Raw genomic sequence first — 18,552 nt, forward strand, 5'->3', positions numbered from 1 at the left:
CTGGCATTTTATCTCACAGATGAAGAATGTTGAGTGATTTCTGCTTTGGTTCACTATATTCACCAATATCTGACATCTTTACTTGAGCTTCTCCCTAATTCTTTTTCATTCTATCCAACATCTAAGAATTAGGGTTAGGGGGTATGCTGGATAAGCCACAGGCTGTTTCTAGGAGGATTTATAGTGAAGCACCTTGTCTACTTCTCTGGTGTGTATCTCATGCATCATCTAGGGACATCATCTGGTATCTCTTTTTCTTTCTTTCTTTCTTTCACTCCTTTTCTTCATTCTTTTCTTTTTCTTTTTTTATTGTTATTAATTTTTAAAATATCACCTTCTGTTAGAGCTCCCCCCCTACCCTTGTAGGTTAACCACCCTTTGTAACAAAGAAGAAAAAATAAAAGAGAGGAAAAGGCAGGCCAGGAAAACTAACACATCAACCAATTCTGACCATAAAGGCCATATTCCCTATCTAGGGTCACACATGATAGCTTTTCCATTAAGCATGGAAATTATATTTTTATTTATTTTTATTTTTATTTTTTTGTAAGGCAATGTGGTTAAGTGGCATGCCCAAGGCCACACAGCTAGGTAATTATTAAGTGTCTAAGGCCAGATTTGAACTCATACTCCTGACTCCAGGGCCAGTGCTTTATCCACTGCCCCACCTGGCCTCCCCGAGATTATAGTTTAAATGTCCCCATCAGAGTAGAACATCAAAATCCCCTTAGGCTTGTGGGACTTACCCCTGGGCAGTTGACCCAAATACTTTCTGCTTTTCATCCAGCAAAGGACAATGACCCTGAGAGTTCAAGGGAAAGGGAAAACCTGGCTAAGCAAGGTGGGAGAGGGGAGGATACATATTCCTCCCCATCACAGTGAAAGATTTTGCAGTCCCAGCAAAATCTCCTGAGGTATACCTGAGCACCCACAAAGTGTTCATCATAAATGTAATGTAAATAACAGGATTCAACCCATTTGAGATAATTATCTTAACATCCCAGGTAATTATGCTAGGGTACCATTTACACAACATCCACACTCGCTTTTCACACAATAAACAGTGTGATAAAAGCACCTTTTTGATAGGGCAACTTGGGTGCCAACAACTAAGTTACTTGTAAAACCCCGTGTGTACATAAGGCAATAAACCTGAGACAGCAAAAAGGAAAAAAAAATGCACAGTTAATGATCTCATGAAGCTGGAACACAGAAATTCTATTAGTGCCTAAGAAAAACTATTAGTGTAATCTCTGCCTACCCATTACCCTCATCTATTCCAAGTTGTCCTTTAGTTCAGGGGCCCAAGGTGATGATAATTTGAGGGGAGAGAGAGAGAGAGACAGAGAGAGAGACAGAGAGAGAGACAGAGAGACAGAGGGACAAAAAGAAAAAGACATGGGGGGAACAGACAGAGACAGAGAGAAAGAGACTGAAAAACAGAGAGACTGAGAGACAGAGACTCAGAGAGAGTGACAGAGAGACTGAGAGACAGACAGAGAGACTAGAGACAAAGACAGAGGGACTAAAAGAAAAAGATACAGGAACAGACAGAGACAAAGACAAGAGACAGGAGACAGAGAGAGACAAGTGAAACAGAGAGACAGAGACAAAAGAAAGAGAGAGAGGGAGGGACAAAAAGAAAAAGAGATGGGGGGGCAGCTAGGTGGCGCAGTGGATAGAGCACTCACCCTAGAGTCAGGAGTACCTGGGTTCAAATCCAGTCTCAGACACTTAATAATTACCTAGCTGTGGCCTTGGGCAAGCCACTTAACCCCATTGCTTAGCAAAAAAAAAAAAAAGAGAGAGAGATGGGGGAACAGACAGAGAGATAGAGACAAAGACAAGAGATGGAGACAGAGACAGAGAACAAGAGAGAGACTGAGAGACAGGGAGACAGAGACTGGGGAGAGAGAGAAGACTGAGAGACAGACAGAGACTGAGAGAAACAGAGACAGAGGGACAAAAAGAAAAAGAGACAGGGGGAACAGACAGAGACAAAGACAAGAGACAGAGACAGAGAGAGACAAGAGAAACAGACAGACAAAAGACAGAAACTGAGAGACTGAGAAACAGACTGAGAGAGACTGAGAGACACAGAAAGAGGAGACAGAGACAGAGAGAGAGAGAGAGAAAGAGAGAGAGAGAGAGAGAGAGAGAGAGGAGACAAACAGATTGAGAAGGAAGAGAAGAGAGCAGGGGAGAAGATGATGATGATGACAGTGGTTGGCAAAAATATGCATCCTCACAGTGGGCAAGCTGCCATAGGGAGGCAGGAGTCGGTCAGAGGGCACATTTTCTGGAACCAGGAAGCAAATAAAATTCAGATACTGGTGTTCAGAATTGAGTTTCCTGTGCACATGAGAGTCTTCCTCTCTGCTCATTGGGGGCCAATGACTGCTAAGGTCAAAATGAAGCTCTGGGCTCATAGTTTTTCATTATTACTCTTATGATTCTTGACCTTTTCCTCCAGATGAATTTCATTTATTTTTTATAGCTCTACAAATTAATCCTTTGGTAGTTTAATTGGCAAGATAATGCATAAGTAAATTAATTTGGGTCATATTGACATTTTTATTTCATTAGCTCAAACTATCCATGAGCGATTAATATTTCTCCAAGTATTTAAGTCTGTCTTCAATAATAATCCTATTTAGGTGATACTATGGGGCAGCTAAGTGATGAAGTGGATAGAGTTCTAGACCAGAAGACAGGAAGACCTGAGTTCAGTCTCAGACATTTACTAGCTAGGTGACTCTGGGTAAGTCACTTAACCTCTGGCTGCCTCAGTTTCTCCAGTTGTAAAATAGAATATGAATAGTGCCTACCTTCCAGGTTGTTCCAAGGTTACAATGAAATAGATAATATTCGTAAAGTTCTCAGCACGATGACTGGCAGATAGTATGGATTCTATAAATACCATTATTATTCTTAATAGGTACCATTTATATAAACTACTTTAAAGTTTACAGAGTGTTTTATGTGTTATCTCATTTGATCCCTGCAACAATTCTGTGATATAGATGATTTTATTATCTTTGTTTTACAGGTAAGGAAACTGAGATTGAGAGATATTAAATGACTTGCCCATGATCATATAGCTAAGTATCTAAGGCAGGATTTCAGCCTAGGTCTTCCTGATTTCCAAGTGCAGTACTCTATCCACTATTCCCCCTTCTTGTTTTTATGTCTGCAAAGAGTAATTTGCATTAGGATTCATATAGTTCCCAGATATGTCCTGGTAGATAGACTTAGCTTATTCCTCTATAGTTATATTGGATTAATCTTCTCTTTACAACTTTTCTTGCTGGATTTTAATATTGATTTTTTTTTGTGGATTTATTTTATATACTAAAACTTTGTGGAATTTATTCCTTCATTTTTTTTGTCTCTTTAGGGTTTTCTGAGTAAATCATCATAATGTACCTACAAAAAGTGATCCTTTTGTTTCCTCTTTACCTGTATTACCTCAATTTCTCTTTTTTGTCTTTCTTCTACAATTAGTATTTCTAGAACTTTGTTAAATAGTAGTAGTAATAATGGGCATCCTTGCTTTTACCCTGAAAGACTTCTCTCTTCTCCATTACATATATTTACTCTTTTTAATTTACATTTTATTTGTGTGCACATTACTAAAATAGTCTTGTTGTAAGAGTAAACATATTCTCCCCTCTCCCCACAAGGTAAAAAACCTCAAGAGAAATAAAGAGAAAGAAAGAAAAAAAATGTACTTTAGTCTGTGTCCCAATACCATCAGTTCTGTCTCAGGTGGATCACTTTCTTTATCATAAGTCCATCAGATGTGGAGTTTGAACAAAGTTCAAGGACTATTCCCTTTAATTTAGGAAAAAAACAGCTTATTGTCTGATCTTGTTACCTCTTAGACTTCTCTTCTTTAAGGGTATGATTTCTCTCTGATCACACCCAATCTGCATCAAGGTACAACATGGAAACAAAGTAAAGACTGCTTTCCATGGAGGGGGCGGAGGGAAGTAAGATTGGGGGGAAAACTAAAACTCAAATAATATCTTTAATAAAAATAAATTTAAAAATAATAAATAAATAAATAAGTTCATCAGAGAAGTTACTGCCATATTTTTCCACAGAGGCTGTTGCTGATTGTAATTCCCCCCCATCCATTCCTCCCCACTACCATCTATTATATTTTCTCTCTCTCCTTTCACTCTGTCCTTCTTCAAAAATGTTCTGTGGGACAGCTGTGTGGTGTACTGGACAGAGCACCAACCCTGGGGTCAAGAGGCCCCAAGCCCACATCCCACCCCAGAGACCCAGCAACCACCCAGCCCTGTGGTCTCGAACAGGCCACAAATCCCACCACCCTGCAAAAAATGTAAAAGAAAATGTGTTATATCTGACTATCTTCTTCCATGATCTACCCTCTCCTCTATTAGCCACATTCCCTCTCCTCTCCCCCGCCATCCCCTTTCTCTCCTTTTTCTTCTAGATTTCTATACCCCATTGAGTATGTTTACTATTTCTTCTCTGAGCCATTTCTGATGAGAATGAAGGCTCCCTCATTCCCCCTTGCCTTCCCCCTTTGATACCATTGCAAAAGCTATTTCTTGACTCTTTTACATGAAATATCTTAGCGTATTCTACCTCTCCTTTCCCTTTCTCCCAGTACATTCTCTTTTCACCAATTGACTCCATTTTTACAATATATCTTGAAATTCATCTCTCTCCTGTGCTTCATCTATAAAAGTTCCTTCTACCTGCTCTAATAAATGAGAAGGTTCATATGAGTATTTTCAGTATCATCTTTCCATGCAGGAATACATGCAGTTCATCATCAAGTCCCTCATAATTTACTCTTCTCGTCCACCCTCTATGCTTCACCTACGTCCTGTACTTGAAGGTCAGACTTTCTGATCAGCTCTGGTCACTTCAACAGGAACATTTGAAATTCCCCTGTTTCATTAAGAGTCCATCTTTCCCCTGAAAGAGGGTGTTCAGTTTTTTGTGTAGTTGATTTTTGGTTGCATTCCAAGCTCTTTTGCCTTCCAGAATATTATATTCCAAGCCCTAGAAGCTCTTAAAGTGGATGCTGCTAAGTCCTGTGTGATCCTGACTGCAGCTCCATGATATTTGAATTGTGTCCTTCTGGTTGCTTGTAATATTTTCTTTTTGACTTGGGAGTTCTGGAACTTGGCTATAATCTTCCTGGAGTTTTATCATTTCTTGATTCTTCACAAAGTCATAGGCTTCCTTTAGCTCCATTCTACATTTGAAGGAATTGTTTTCCTCAGAGAGCTTTCTTATCTCCTTTTTCATCTGGCCAATTCTGCTTTTTAAGGTACTATTTTCCTCATTAACTTTTTGGACTGCTTTTTTGATTTGACCTACTGGTTTTTAAGATGTTGTTTTCTTCAGTATCTTTTTGGATCTCCTTGATTAAGCTGCTGACTTGGTTTTCATGTTTTTCCTGCACCTTTCTCATTTCTCTTCTCAATTTTTCCTCTACCTCCTTTACTTGATTTTCAAAATCTTTTGGAGGTTTTCCATAGTCTGAGCCCAAATTCTGTTTTTCTTGGAAGCTTTGGATACAGAATCTTGGACTTTGTCATCTTCTGACTGTATATTTTGATCCTTCATGGGACCAAAGTAATTTTCTATGCTCAGGTTCATTTTTTTCTGTTTACTCATTTCCCTAGCCTATGCCTGGTTTTGGAGTGCTTCCCAAACTTTTGAGTATTATTGGGACACCCCATCAAGGATCTCAGCTCCTTTAAGGTCTTATGGGAGGCTCTGACTGTTTCTCTTGACCTGTGCTCTGGTCTGTGAATAACCACAAGCACACCCCTCTGCCCCAGGGCTGTGAGGAAGGTCCCTGCTCTATGACAGTATGGGGGCCCAGACTGCGACCAGGGTCTGAATGTGGATAAAGCCCCAGAGGGGCTGTCCCAGGGCCAGAGGAGAGAACTTGACAATCTCCCCCCATCCCTTTACCTTCCGTGGACTGAGAGCTCTGGAAGCAGCTGCTTGGAGGTTCTCTGCTGCAGGGCTCTGTGGGCCTGCTTCCATTTTCTGGGATCTGGGCTGTGCTGAGGGCCATGCTGGCTCCCACTCACTTTGGCATATATTTCCCTGCTGATCTTGGTGCTCCCTGGGTTGGCAGGTCAGAAAACTGCTTCTGCTCCCAGGAGCTAGCACTCCCAAGAACCCAGGCTGCTGCCTCTTCCAACCTTTTCATGATCTTTCAGGTTACCTTGGGCTGGAGAATTGCCTCACTGGATCTGTCTCTGAAAATTTAGTTAGAGCCATAATTTTAAGGTTTTTGGAATATTTTGGAGAGACCTCCTAGGAAGGGCTGTTCTCTTGCCGCCATCTTGGCTCTGCCTACTCTTGGTTTTACGTAGATAAGAGCTACTGTGTTAAGGAAAGATACATTTATTCCTGTGCTTTTCAGTGTTTGTGTTTGTTTTTGTAAACAAAAGTAGAGATTTGACTTAGTAAAAAACCTTTTCAACTTCTACTCATATAATCATGTGGATTCAATTTTTTTGTTTTTTAACATGGTTTATTACAGTTAAAATTTTCTTTATGTTGAACCACCTAGAAATGTTGAACTAGTTAGAAATTCAACCTGATGATAGTAAATAATTTTTTTAATGTTACTATGTATTGTTACCTAGTATTTTATTAAAAATTTTTACATTGATGTTCATTAAATATATTACTTTATATTTTTCTTTCAGTGCTGTATCTATCTAAGTTGGGGTGAACTGGCCCATATTGGAATTCAAAGGTTCTTTGCAATCAGTCACAAAACTGGGCCTATGGGTGGCTGCTACATTTTCACCCAGAACCTGAGAGTGAGACCCAGTCTCAAAAAAAATTTTTCCCAGAATATGTTTTTTTTTGTGGGGAATAGCATTTTTCATCATGGGTCCTTTGGAATTGTCTTGGATCATTGTTAGTTAAGGGGGTTCACTTGTTTAATTTTTTAGTAACATGTCCAGTTCATTGATTTGTTCTTCCTCTTGTTCTTTTATCATAATTGCTACCCATGTCCTTGTGAGTTCAGCTGAAGCATAATAGATTTTACTCCACCTCTACATTTTAACTGTAAATTCATCTTTTTGTTTCAACTGGGTTTCTTGTAGATAAGATATTATTGGATTCTGTTTTCTAGTCCATTCTACTCCATATTTCCTTTTTTGTGAGTTAGTTCCATTCACCTTCATAACTGTGAATATTAATTATGTATTTCCTTCTATCCTTTCAGTTTTTACTTTTCCCTCTCATTGCTTCCACACTGCCTTTCACACTTCAATAATAAGAAGGAAGTTTAAAAAAAATGAGTTTGGCTGAAACTCTTGATCTATACATGAAAAAACCTGTTTTGCTTTGCAGTTCTCTTCTCTTTGCTTCATCCCAATCCCAGGTTTTAATTCTCTCTCTTCTTTTCCTTTCCTCATTCTTCCTCCTTGAAATTCCCCTCTCCAACAATGGCATTTATTTTGTTTGTTCATTCTGTTACCAATCTTGTACTCCCCCCCGCTTAAATCCCTATTTCTCCCTTCCGTGTCCCTGTCCCATTCAATTTCTCTTGTGAATTTAATATTTTTCTATACTGTATTTTTATTTTAATGTATTTTTATTTCATTAAATATTTCTCAATTGTCTTTTAAAAGTTTTTAACATTCGATTTTTAAAATTTTGAGTTCCAAATTCTCTCCCTCACACCCATCCTCCATCCTTTGAGAGGGTAAGCCCTATGATATCCATTATACATGTGAAGTTATGCACAGTACAATTTCATATTATTAATATTGCAAAAGAAAACACACACACTTAGAAAAACCAAAAAAAAATAAAGAAAATGAAAACGTATTCCAACTATACTTGGAGTTCATTAGTTGTCTCTCTGGAGGGGATTGGCATTTTTCATCATGCGTCCTTTGGAGTTGTCTTGGATCATTGTTTTGATGAGAAGAGCTAAACACAGTTGATCTTCCTTACAACATTGCTGTTACTGTGCCCAATGCTATCCTGATTCTGCTCACTTCACTTTGCATCAGTTCATAGATTATAAATGGGATATTTTTTTGCAACTATTCCCTTCTTCAACACAATAGTATCCCCTCACATTCATATAACATAACTTGTTCAGTCATTCCCCAATTGATGAGCATCCCCTCAATTTCCAATTCTTAGTCACTAAAAGAACTGCTACAAATATTTTTGAACATATGGGTCTTTTTCCCTTTTCTTTGATCTGTTTAGTATACAGACCTAGTGGTGATATTGCTGGGTCAAAGAGTACAAGAGTTTTATAGTCCTTTGGGCATAATTCCAAATTGCTCTCCAGAACGGTTGGATCAGTTCACAACTCCACCAACAATGCATTAATGTCCAATTATTCCACAATGCCTTCAGCATTTGTCATTTTCCATTTCTATTATATTAGTCAATCTGCTAGGTATGAGATGGTACCTCAGAATTGTTTTAATGTGCATTTCTCTAATGAATAATGATTTTGAGAACTTTTTCATGTGACTTATTATTTTGAATTTTTCTGAAAACTGTTCATATTCTTTTACTATCAGTTGATATTTTTACAAATTTGACTCAGTTCCTTATATATTTGAGAATCAAGGCCTTTAGCAAAGAAACTAGCTGTAAAAATCCCTCTCAACTCCCCATTTCCTACATTCTTTCTAATTTTAGCTGCACGTTTTATTTGTATAAAACCTTTTTAATTTACTATAAACCAAAATTATCCATTTTACTTTCCTTGATCCTTTCTATCTCTTTTTTGGTCTTAAACTTTTCACTTTTCTTATGTCCATTCTTCGTTATGCAGTTCAGATAAAGGTGAGTTTGATGGGACCTCTTCATCTTGGGATATCCATCCTTCCCTAAGAACTTCTCACCTTGAGATATGCCTCCACTGTGCCAGCCTCTTCTCTCATTGCTGAGATCCTGCACCACTTCCTAGATATTTAAATATTCTTCATTTTATGCACCTCTATTATGTGATAGAGATTTCTTTCCTCTTCCCCTTATCTCTCCCATTTCTCTGTGTCATATTTACCTTTATCTATTACCCTTAATATTTTATTATTTATATTTCATATTTATTAGGCCCTTTAAAGTGCTTTAGGTATGTTATTTCACTTGACATTCACAACAATTTTTCCCCCATTTGTAAAATGGGGAAACTGAGGCTGAGAGAAGTGATTTCTCTAATATGCTCTAGGTAACACAGCTAGTATGTCTGAGGCAAGGGCTTGAACTCAGTTCTTCCTAACTCCAAGTCCAGCATTCTATCCATTGCACTACCCAGTTACAATTCTAGCATTTTTATCAGAAGTGCTTGAAAATAATTTATTTCATTAAAGGTCCAGCATTTGCTCCTGCAGAATTATTCATAGTTCTGCTCAATAGATTTTTTCTTAGTTGTAAACCTTTATCTTTGGTCTTTGGAGTATCATATTCCAAGCTCTTTTCTTTTAGAGGCAGCTGACAAGTCTTGTGGGTCCTTTAAGTACTGTGTCTCCTTGTTACTTGAACCCTTTCACTTTGGATGTTTATGGCATTTTTTTTTAATCTGGAAGTTCCAGATTTTGGTTATGATGGTCCTAAAAGTTTTTGGTTTTGTTCTTTTTGCAGGAGATGAGTAGTGAGCTTTTTGGTTGTCATTGTTGTTTTTGCTTTGCCTCTAAATCTAAGAGATTTGGACAGTTTTTGCTTATAGTTTCTTTTTTTCCCTTTTTCTTTTTTTTTTGCAAGTCAATACAGTTAAGTGACTTGCCCAAGGCCACACAGCTAGGTAATTATTGTGACTGAGGCCGGATTTGAACTCAGGTACTCCTGACTCCAGGGCCAGTGCTCTATCCACTGTGCCACCTAGCTGCCCCTGCTTACAGTTTCTTGAGCTGTTTTGGTCATGATTTTTCACGTAGATAGCCCAGAGAATCTTAGTCTCTCTTTTTTCTATTTTCCAGATCAGTTTATATTATATCTGTTTACATTTTCTTCTGTTGCCTCTCCCTGTCCCCCCACAATCTTCTGATTTTATTTTAATATTTCTTTTGTTTCACGGAGTCATTATTTTTTATTTGGTCCATTGTAATTTTCAAGGCTCCTAGTTCTTGGGGAGGCTTTTTTTTAAATTGAATACATGTTTGGCCTTTACTGGGGAACTTGCTTGTAGAATATATGTTTTTGACCATAATATGGTACCATCTTCCTACCAATTTTCTATTTTTAAAAATAATTCAGGGACAGCTAGTTGGCAAAGTGAATAGAGCACAGAAGGACTTGAGTTCAAATGCAGCCTCAGACACTTAATAATTATCTAGCTGTGTGACCTTGGGCAAGAAATGTAATCCCAGGGGCAGCTAGGTGGCACAGTGGATAGAGCACTGGCCCTGGAGTCAGGAGTACCTGAGTTCAAATGCGGCCTCAGACACTTAATAATTACCTATCTGTGTGGCTTTGGGCAAGCCACTTAACCCCATTTGCCTTGCAAAAACCTAAAAAAAATGTAATTCCATTGCTTTGCAAAAATCAAAAATAAAATAAAATATAATGAAATTAAATTGAATTGAATTGAATTGAATTAAAAAAAATTCAGAGCAGCATTTCCTAGTCTTTCCCTAGTTGAAATGCAGAACCTAGGCAGCATGGATTTTAACTTGCCTAGTCATTCAGAATCTAATGGCTCATTGGTATGGGATGGGCTTCCACATGTGAGATGGAAATATTCTGCTTAGCCTCTTGGTTTGTAGTCTGAATCTAAAGACCACTCTGTGGAGAACTCAGATATTCCACCTCCTTGTTGGATAAATGATATGGTGACATACTGACCTTCCATAGGATAATAGAAGGCAAACCATGAACTGATTTGGGCAGTCCCAAGCATCACATGGGGTATATACATCATCCACACATAGATCCATGGGATCTATCTTTCAAGATTTTTTTTTACCTTTGAAAGGTTTTTTTGTTTTTGTTTTAGTATATGTGCTGCAATGATGCTTAGAAGTCACAATTGGGGATGCCCATTTGAATTTTTTTCCCCCTGATACTACTGAATTGAATTGAAATTGGTTGTGTTTTATTCTGGGAATTATTTTTCTTATCAATTCTAATTTTGAAACACTTCTTCCTTCTTCTTTGGAATTGCTTCCTTCTGGTAAAACTTTTACATTGATATCTTTTTCCTTCTGGGGTTTTTCTTTGCCATGATCAACTATATTTTAAAGGATACCACTGCATTTTTGTTGATTTAAATGCTACTGGTTACCTATGCATTATTTTCTTCTATTGATATTTTTTTGGTTATTTGCCCTTGACCCTGGAGATTTCTAGTTTTTTCATATGCTGATTGTTGGTGTTGTTGCTCAGCTTTTATGCTTGCAAGGGTTTGTGTTGCTGCCATGTAGGAACCTTCTAGAATTAGTGAATACATTTGAATACTGGTTTCATTGCTTTCACTTGTTATCTGCCCTTGAGGTTTGGTTGTCTACTTTTGCATTATTGATTTACTGAATTCAGTATTAACTTAAGCAAAATGAAGGTCAAAATGCTAGAATGGTTTTATGAAACAATAAAAAACAAGAAGAGATCTTTTCATCCCTACAGTAAGGTGATGCTGAGTACAAAATAAGGGCATTTAAAATATTTGGAGAAAGCTTAATCATTGACAAGTGTGGCGCAATGGAAAAGGCCCTTGCTTTTATTTTGTTTTGTTTTGTTTTTGGAAGGCAACAGGGTTAAGTGACTTGCCCAAGGTCACACAGTTAAGTAATTATTAAGTATCTGGGGTTGGGTTTGAACTCAGGTCCTCCTAAGCTTCTAGCTGCCCTCTCCAGTGGCTTTTGATTGCTTCCAGGATCAAATGCAGAATCTTCTGTTTGGCATTCTGCCCTCCATCCAGCGCTTCCCCCTTCCCCTTCTAATCTCCCACTTCATATCTCCATAGACTCTCTCTCATCAGGTGATATTGGTCTTCCTGGTTATTCTTAGAACAAGATGCTCTATCTCTCCATTCTAGACATTTTCACCAGCTGTCCCCCCCATGCCTGGCATTCTTTACCTCCTGGCTTCCCTGGCTTCTTTAAAGTCCCATGTAAGATACCATCTTCTTCAGAAGGACTTTTCCAACCTCTCTCCATTCCAGTGCCTTCTCTCTGTTAATTATCTCCTAGTCTGTATATAACTTACTCTATATATGTTTATATATGTGTGTTTCTCCCATTATGTTATGAGCTTCTTGAGGACAGGGACTATTTTGGTTTTTTGTATTTCCAGCACTTAGCACAGTACATAGTGATGATGATGCTTGGCCTTCATTCTTTTTTTTTTTTTTTGGCAAGGCAATGGGATTAAGTGACTTGCCCAAGGCCACACAGCTAGGTAATTACTAAGTGTCTGAGGCTAGATTTGAACTTAGGTCCTCCTAACTCTATGACTGGTGCTCTATCCACTACACTCCTAGGTGCCCTATCTTTCATTCTTTAATGAAGGGAGGTGATGCCAACATAGCACATGGATTGGATTTGAGTGAGGGTGTGTCGTGCTAAATCCCCAGTCTCACTTTCTCCTCCAGAGTCATCTGGGTTCAATGGAAAGATATGAATCAGGATGACTGAAGAGGATCCTGGATGCAAGGCAATCAAGGTTAAATGACTCACCCAAGGTCTCACAGCTAGGAAGTGTCTGAAGCTAGATTTGAACTCAGGTCCTCCTGACTTCAGGGCTGCTGCTCTACTCCCTGCACCTTTCCTTTCTTCTCTCTTTTCAGGAGAATGTTTGTTCATGAAATTCATCTTTGTTTCTTCAAAGTTGATTTTAACTTCCTGTTCCCCTTGTCTTTAGAGTTGATTCTAAGATAAATGTGGTTCACCATTGAATTATTAATTTATGTGACTCATTACTCAAATACTGAGAAAGATATTCGAGAAGAAAGCCAGGGAGAGGGAGGAGAAAAAGATTTACAACTGCAATTTGTATTTTCCAGGGCAGGTTTCCAGCCTGGCAGCTCAGAGTAATAAGAGAATTATTGATTCAATTTAACAATTTCCCAGAGCTAGGAGAACTTGGACTTTCTAGACAAAACAAGTTAGCAGTCTTGGTTGTGAAATTTTCTGGATTGTTTTGAGAAGTGAATAATGGCAGTATCTTCCCATTGTCTTCCCATGGCCTGTTTTCCTTTTGAGAAGGAAAACCATGACCTAAGGGAAACAATAATTATCTATTTGTGAGTGACCTGATATACAAAAATGAGGTTCACTTGAGCTCCCCTCACAAACACTTTGCCCACTTGTCTTCCCTTTTCATACAGCCTACTGCCAGTCAGGTCAACCCTAACCCTTACTCCAAGGGCCTCAAATAATGAAAAATTGAGTTTCAAACTGACTAATAATTCTTAAATGATCTCTTTTGGATTTATTTTCCAGGTCAATTATTTTCCCAATGAGATATTTCATGTTGTCTTCCATTTTTACACCTTTTTGGATTTTGATTGACTCTTCATGTCTCAAGGAATCATTAATTTCCACATTCCTAATTCTAACTTTTTTTTTAGGTTTTTGCAAGGCAAATGGGGTTAAGTGGCTTGCCCAAGGCCACACAGCTAGGTAATTAGTAAGTGTCTGAGACCGGATTTGAACCCAGGTACTCCTGACTCCAGGGCCGGTGCTTTTCTTCAGTGAGCTTTTGTATTTCCTTTTCTATATAGCTCATTCTGCTTGTTAAGGAGTTGTTGTTAGTGAGTTCTCTTGTCTATCTTTTTTTCCTACCATTTGACCAGTTCTACTCTTTAAGGATTTCTTCCTTTCAATGAATTTTTTGTGCTTCTTTTACCATTTGGTCTACTCTGTTTTTTCAGATGATGTTTTCTTTGGTATTTTTTGTGCCAAGTGTTGACTCTTTTTTCTTCCATCACCTTCATTTCTTTCTTCCAACTTTCCTCTACCTCTCTTACATGAATCTAAAATTGCTTTTTAAGCTCTTCTAGGAATTCTTTTGGGGCCTGAGAACAACTCACATTTTTCTTTGAGACTTTGGATATAGCAGGTCTTCTTCTAAGTTTTTGTTTTAATCTTTCAACTCATCATAGTTAATTTTCTGTGGTAAAGTTATTTTCCTTGTTAGCCAATTTCTTGACTTTGAATTTTATGTTAAAGTTGGGCTCTGCTCCTGGGGTGAAGGGGCCACCATCCCATACTTCAAAGTTTTTGTGCAGCTGTTTTCAGAGCTAACTTAGGGATCTTCAGTTCTTCTAAGGTGATATAATCCAAGAAGAGGTATGATCCCTTCTCTTCCGGCCTCTGCTATGGTGTGTGAATGACCACAAACATGCTTTACCACCTGGGTCCCTGCTACCCTATGGCCAGAAGCTCTAATGTGCTAGTCTCCTCTTCACCCAGATCCAAGAACAGGCAATGTAATAGAGTCCTGCACTCAATGCCAGCAGAGGGAACCCTGTGGTCTCCTTCTGACCAGTTGTCTTACCCCCCCCCCTTTCCATCTGTGGGCTGCGGACTCTAGAAGCAGCTGCTGCCACCCTGATTCAGTCATCACCCACCTAGATACTAGGGAACTCCTCTCTGACATCAGGACAATAGGCCTTTCATTTTGAGGCATTTGAGGGGAATTAGGGAGTAACAAGTCCCTGACTGCCCTCCACTATCTTGCCTCTGCCTCTCCAATGTCCTTACTTTGAAATTCATTATTTATTCCTAAAATTAAAAGTTCTCACTGTGTTTCCATGCTGGATAGTATAGCATATTGTGTTTCTAAAGTTCTGATTTGTCCAGCATGTTCAAATCCTTTTTTTTCAAATTTTATTTATTTAAGGCAATAGGGTTAAGAGTGACTTAACCAAGGTCACACAGCTAGGTAATTATTAAGTGTCTGAGGTCAGATTTGACCTCAGATCCTCCTACTCCAGGACCAGTGCTCTATCTTCTGCACCACCTAGCTGTCCCCATGTTCATAATCTTATTAAAACTGTACCCAGCAGTCATTAGAATAGCAATAATATAGCAAAAACAACTGAAACTTTTCCTATATTAACTCATATGATCCATGTTACAGATAGCTTCCAGTAATGAAAATCTGTAAAACATACCAAAAATTAGGACATCATTTGTGTAGTTCCTCCTATACTGCACAGGCTCCCATAGGTGTGCCTACCTTTATTAGGCAGTAGATGCAATTACATCAAAGCAAAGGCACCTGCTAAAAGGAGCTATGTGACATCCCACCCCTCCCTAAGGGAGAGTGGGGATCAACTGTAGAGCATGGGGTGGACTCATCTTTCTGCTAGAGTACTCCTTTCTCCTTTTGTGGTCTCCTCCCCCTGCCTCTGGCTGCATCTCTTCTGGGGCCCCCATTCAGGGGGACCCTGAAGCCTGCCCCTCTCCTGGCTTAATCTAACTCACTGCCAGGTTCATTGCCTAGAGAATCCATGACCAGCTCTCGTTTCTGCTGCCACTCCTTGGAGCCATCGTCACTGCTTCTCTTTCTTTCAACACATTCTCTCTCCTCTCCTCTCCTCTCCTCTCCTCTGTCCTCCCCTCCCTTCCCCTCTCCTCTCTCTTTCTCTCCCTCTCTGCTCTCCACTCCTCTCTTCTCTCTCCCCTTCCCTTCCTCCTCACTTGACTGAATTCCTGCCTTGCCTCTCCCTCCCCCCTCTTCAGGGTCCACCAGGGAGGTGGTTCATCCTTGGCCAGCTCTGGCAAGCTGCATCTCCATCAGGAAGACTGCTTCACACTTCCTGAGGACATACAGGGTGTAGATCTGGGTTTAACACATTAACACCTCATTACCCTGTTTTCTGTGTTTTCCTGTGATTTCATCTTCTGGGTTGCCTGAGCCTAGAGGGGGGAAGAGAGAACAACACTTTCTCCTTTTCCAATACATAAACAATAGAGTCAGAGATGGACCACTGGGCCTCTGATTTCATTGTTATAGGAAACTCCCTGTACTAATGTAGGCTGGTACCTTCTCAACAATTTATATAGTCACGGAGAATGACCTAGATCATTTAGAGGTAAAATGACTTGCCCAGGATGACACAGCCAGTTTGTGCCAAAGGCAGGATTTGAACCGAGGTCTTCCTAACTTTAAAGCTAACTCTCTAAAAAGCACCTGCTTTGGGTTGATAGGAAGAGTCAGAAATAGGGTTTGAATAGTTTCTCACACTATGGCCTTGGCTTGTAGATCTGAGGGTTATGCAACAACAGGAACAGCCTGGCCTGCAGCTCCCACCTTTTCTTCATGGTGCCCAAAGCCATCATTTGGGCTGACCTCATAGAATAGGATGGGGTGGGGTTGAGTCTGGCTCCATCATTTGCAGATGGGAGTACTGTAGCCAAGAGGGTTAAGGGACTCGCCCAGGGTCACCCAGCCTGTAACTATCAGAGGCTAGATTCTTAACCAACTCCAAATCTAATGAGGGATCATTCACTGCACTAATCCCTCCCCTCAAGGAACTTCAATTCTTCCAGGAGATGCATCACATAAGTCGATCCATCCGTGCTACCTTTTAAATCTGACAATTCATCAAAGGAATGTGGGCGCTGCTGGCCAGGACCTCCCCCCCTTTTCTGTCTCCAGCAGACGATTCCTATTTCCTAGCCACTGACACCTGCTCCAGTGTAGGCATGGAGGATGGAAGGATGAGTGGGGCTGCATGTCCAGAGAGGGCCCACCTTTCCTCAGCATATATGGTGTCCTGTTTGTATCTTAGTCTGAAGCAAGGAATGGAAAAGGCCCAGACTGGATTTAGCTCTGCCTTGGGGGAAAGGGTTTAAATGATTAATCATAAAAGCCACAAGATTCTCTATGAACTCAGCCAGGAGAAGACTGTTCAAGCCCTGGTCCTTCCTGTATCTTTGTGTATCAGGACCTGAAGCCTGTACTCCCTGTTGCCATGCTCCTGGCTACAGATACACAGCAGTTGGACTGATTAGGTTTGATGGAGGTTGTCCTTCATTTTCTAGGAAGACCATGACATCAGGAAAGTGATGTCATGACAAGCACTCAAATTGGATTTAAGGGGGGGGGGGGGGTTGTGCTAAGTCCCCAGACTCACTCTCTCCTTCAGAGCCATCTGGGTTCAGTGACTAGACAAGAATCAGGATAACTGGAGATGGTCCTGGATTTGAGGCAATCAGGGATAAGTGACTTGCCCAAGGTCATACAGCTAGTGAATGTCTGAGGCCACATTTGAACTTGGGTCCTCAACTTCAGGGCTAACACTCTACTACTGCCATCAAGCTGCCCCACTGATTAGGTTTATCTCACTGGCAAAAGGAATTCACAATCCTTAAAAATAAATCAGACAGAAACTTTCAGAATAGAATAAGCTTTGGAATCAGTCTAGTTTATTCATGAGAGAAGAGAGAAAACAAAAGGGGAGACCCCACTCTATAGGGTGATACTGGTCAGGGAGGAACAAGGGTTGGAGCACTGGGTCTGCAATCAGGAAGATCTGAATTCCAATTCAGCTACAGACACTTCCTAGCTGTGTGACCCAGGACAAGTCATTTCACCTTGGTCTGCTCAGTCTCAACTATAAAATGGCAGTAATAGCAATGATCTCCTATGGTTGCTGTAATTAAACCAGACATGAATAGATGATTATCCCTTTCTCCCCATGGAGAGTCAGCTGCCACAATACCTAGAGAGCAGAAATGAAATGATTTGAGGTTTTTTCCCTTTTTCCCAGCAGGATCTTGTGCATTGTAGAACCTTAGTAAAAACTGGGGCTTCATTGAATTGTTTGGGGTTATGAGATTTAGCAGTTGAGGTAATTATTGGAAGGGACCATTCCTCTTTGGGGTGAGATCCAAAGTCTGACTTGCCTGGTAAGAGTTGAGAAGTGGGGGTGATGGTGGGTGACTCTGGGTGGCCCTTGCTGTTGATAAGACTCAAGAGCCTTTAAAAGAGGACAGACATGCTTGTGGTAGCAGGGAGAGAGACAGGAGAGAGGAAATGCAAGATGGTGGGGGAGAGAAGGGAATGATCCCCAAGACAGGGCCCAGGTGATGGGGAGGGGCCAGGATTAAGGACACATGCTGGGTATGGGAAGGGCCTCCTCTTCATGGGAGACTGGAATGAAGCTAGCTGACAGGTTGTAAGCTCTAGTGCCTTGGAGGATGGCTGTCCTGGGAGCTAAGCAGGTTTCCTTAGGGGGAGGATGGTGAATTCAGTCCTTGATCCTGGACATGCCAATGCACTTTGAGCTTCCATCAAGCAGCTGAACATGCCAAACCTGGGGGAGGATGGAGAGGGAAATTTGGGGAGTCATCTGTAGTGCAAGAGCTGAGTGGGGGGGGCGGCTAGGTGGAATGACCTAGCTGTGTGGCCTTGGGCAAGCCACTTAACCCCATTGCCTTGAAAAAAAAACGAGTAGGGGAATGAGTGAGATTTAGAAGGTGTAGTGTGGAGAGGGAAGGAAAGTGAGGCTCAGAGCACAGTGCCCTCAGGATTTAACAGTGTGGGCAGCAGATGTCTGGGGAAGGGCCTTGGGCCAGGAGGCTTCCTCATCTTGTCCACATAACCCAGGTC

At 40.3% G+C, this 18,552-nt stretch overlaps 1 protein-coding gene across 1 annotated transcript in view; it reads left to right on the forward strand.

Moving 5' to 3' along the window:
- Nucleotides 1–18,552, forward strand: part of RSPH6A (radial spoke head 6 homolog A) — a 74,403-nt gene that overhangs the window by 54,481 nt on the left and 1,370 nt on the right. The window lies entirely within an intron of this gene.

The sequence above is a fragment of the Macrotis lagotis genome, chromosome 1, assembly GCF_037893015.1.
Source record: "Macrotis lagotis isolate mMagLag1 chromosome 1, bilby.v1.9.chrom.fasta, whole genome shotgun sequence".
Taxonomy (NCBI): Eukaryota; Metazoa; Chordata; class Mammalia; order Peramelemorphia; family Peramelidae; genus Macrotis; species Macrotis lagotis.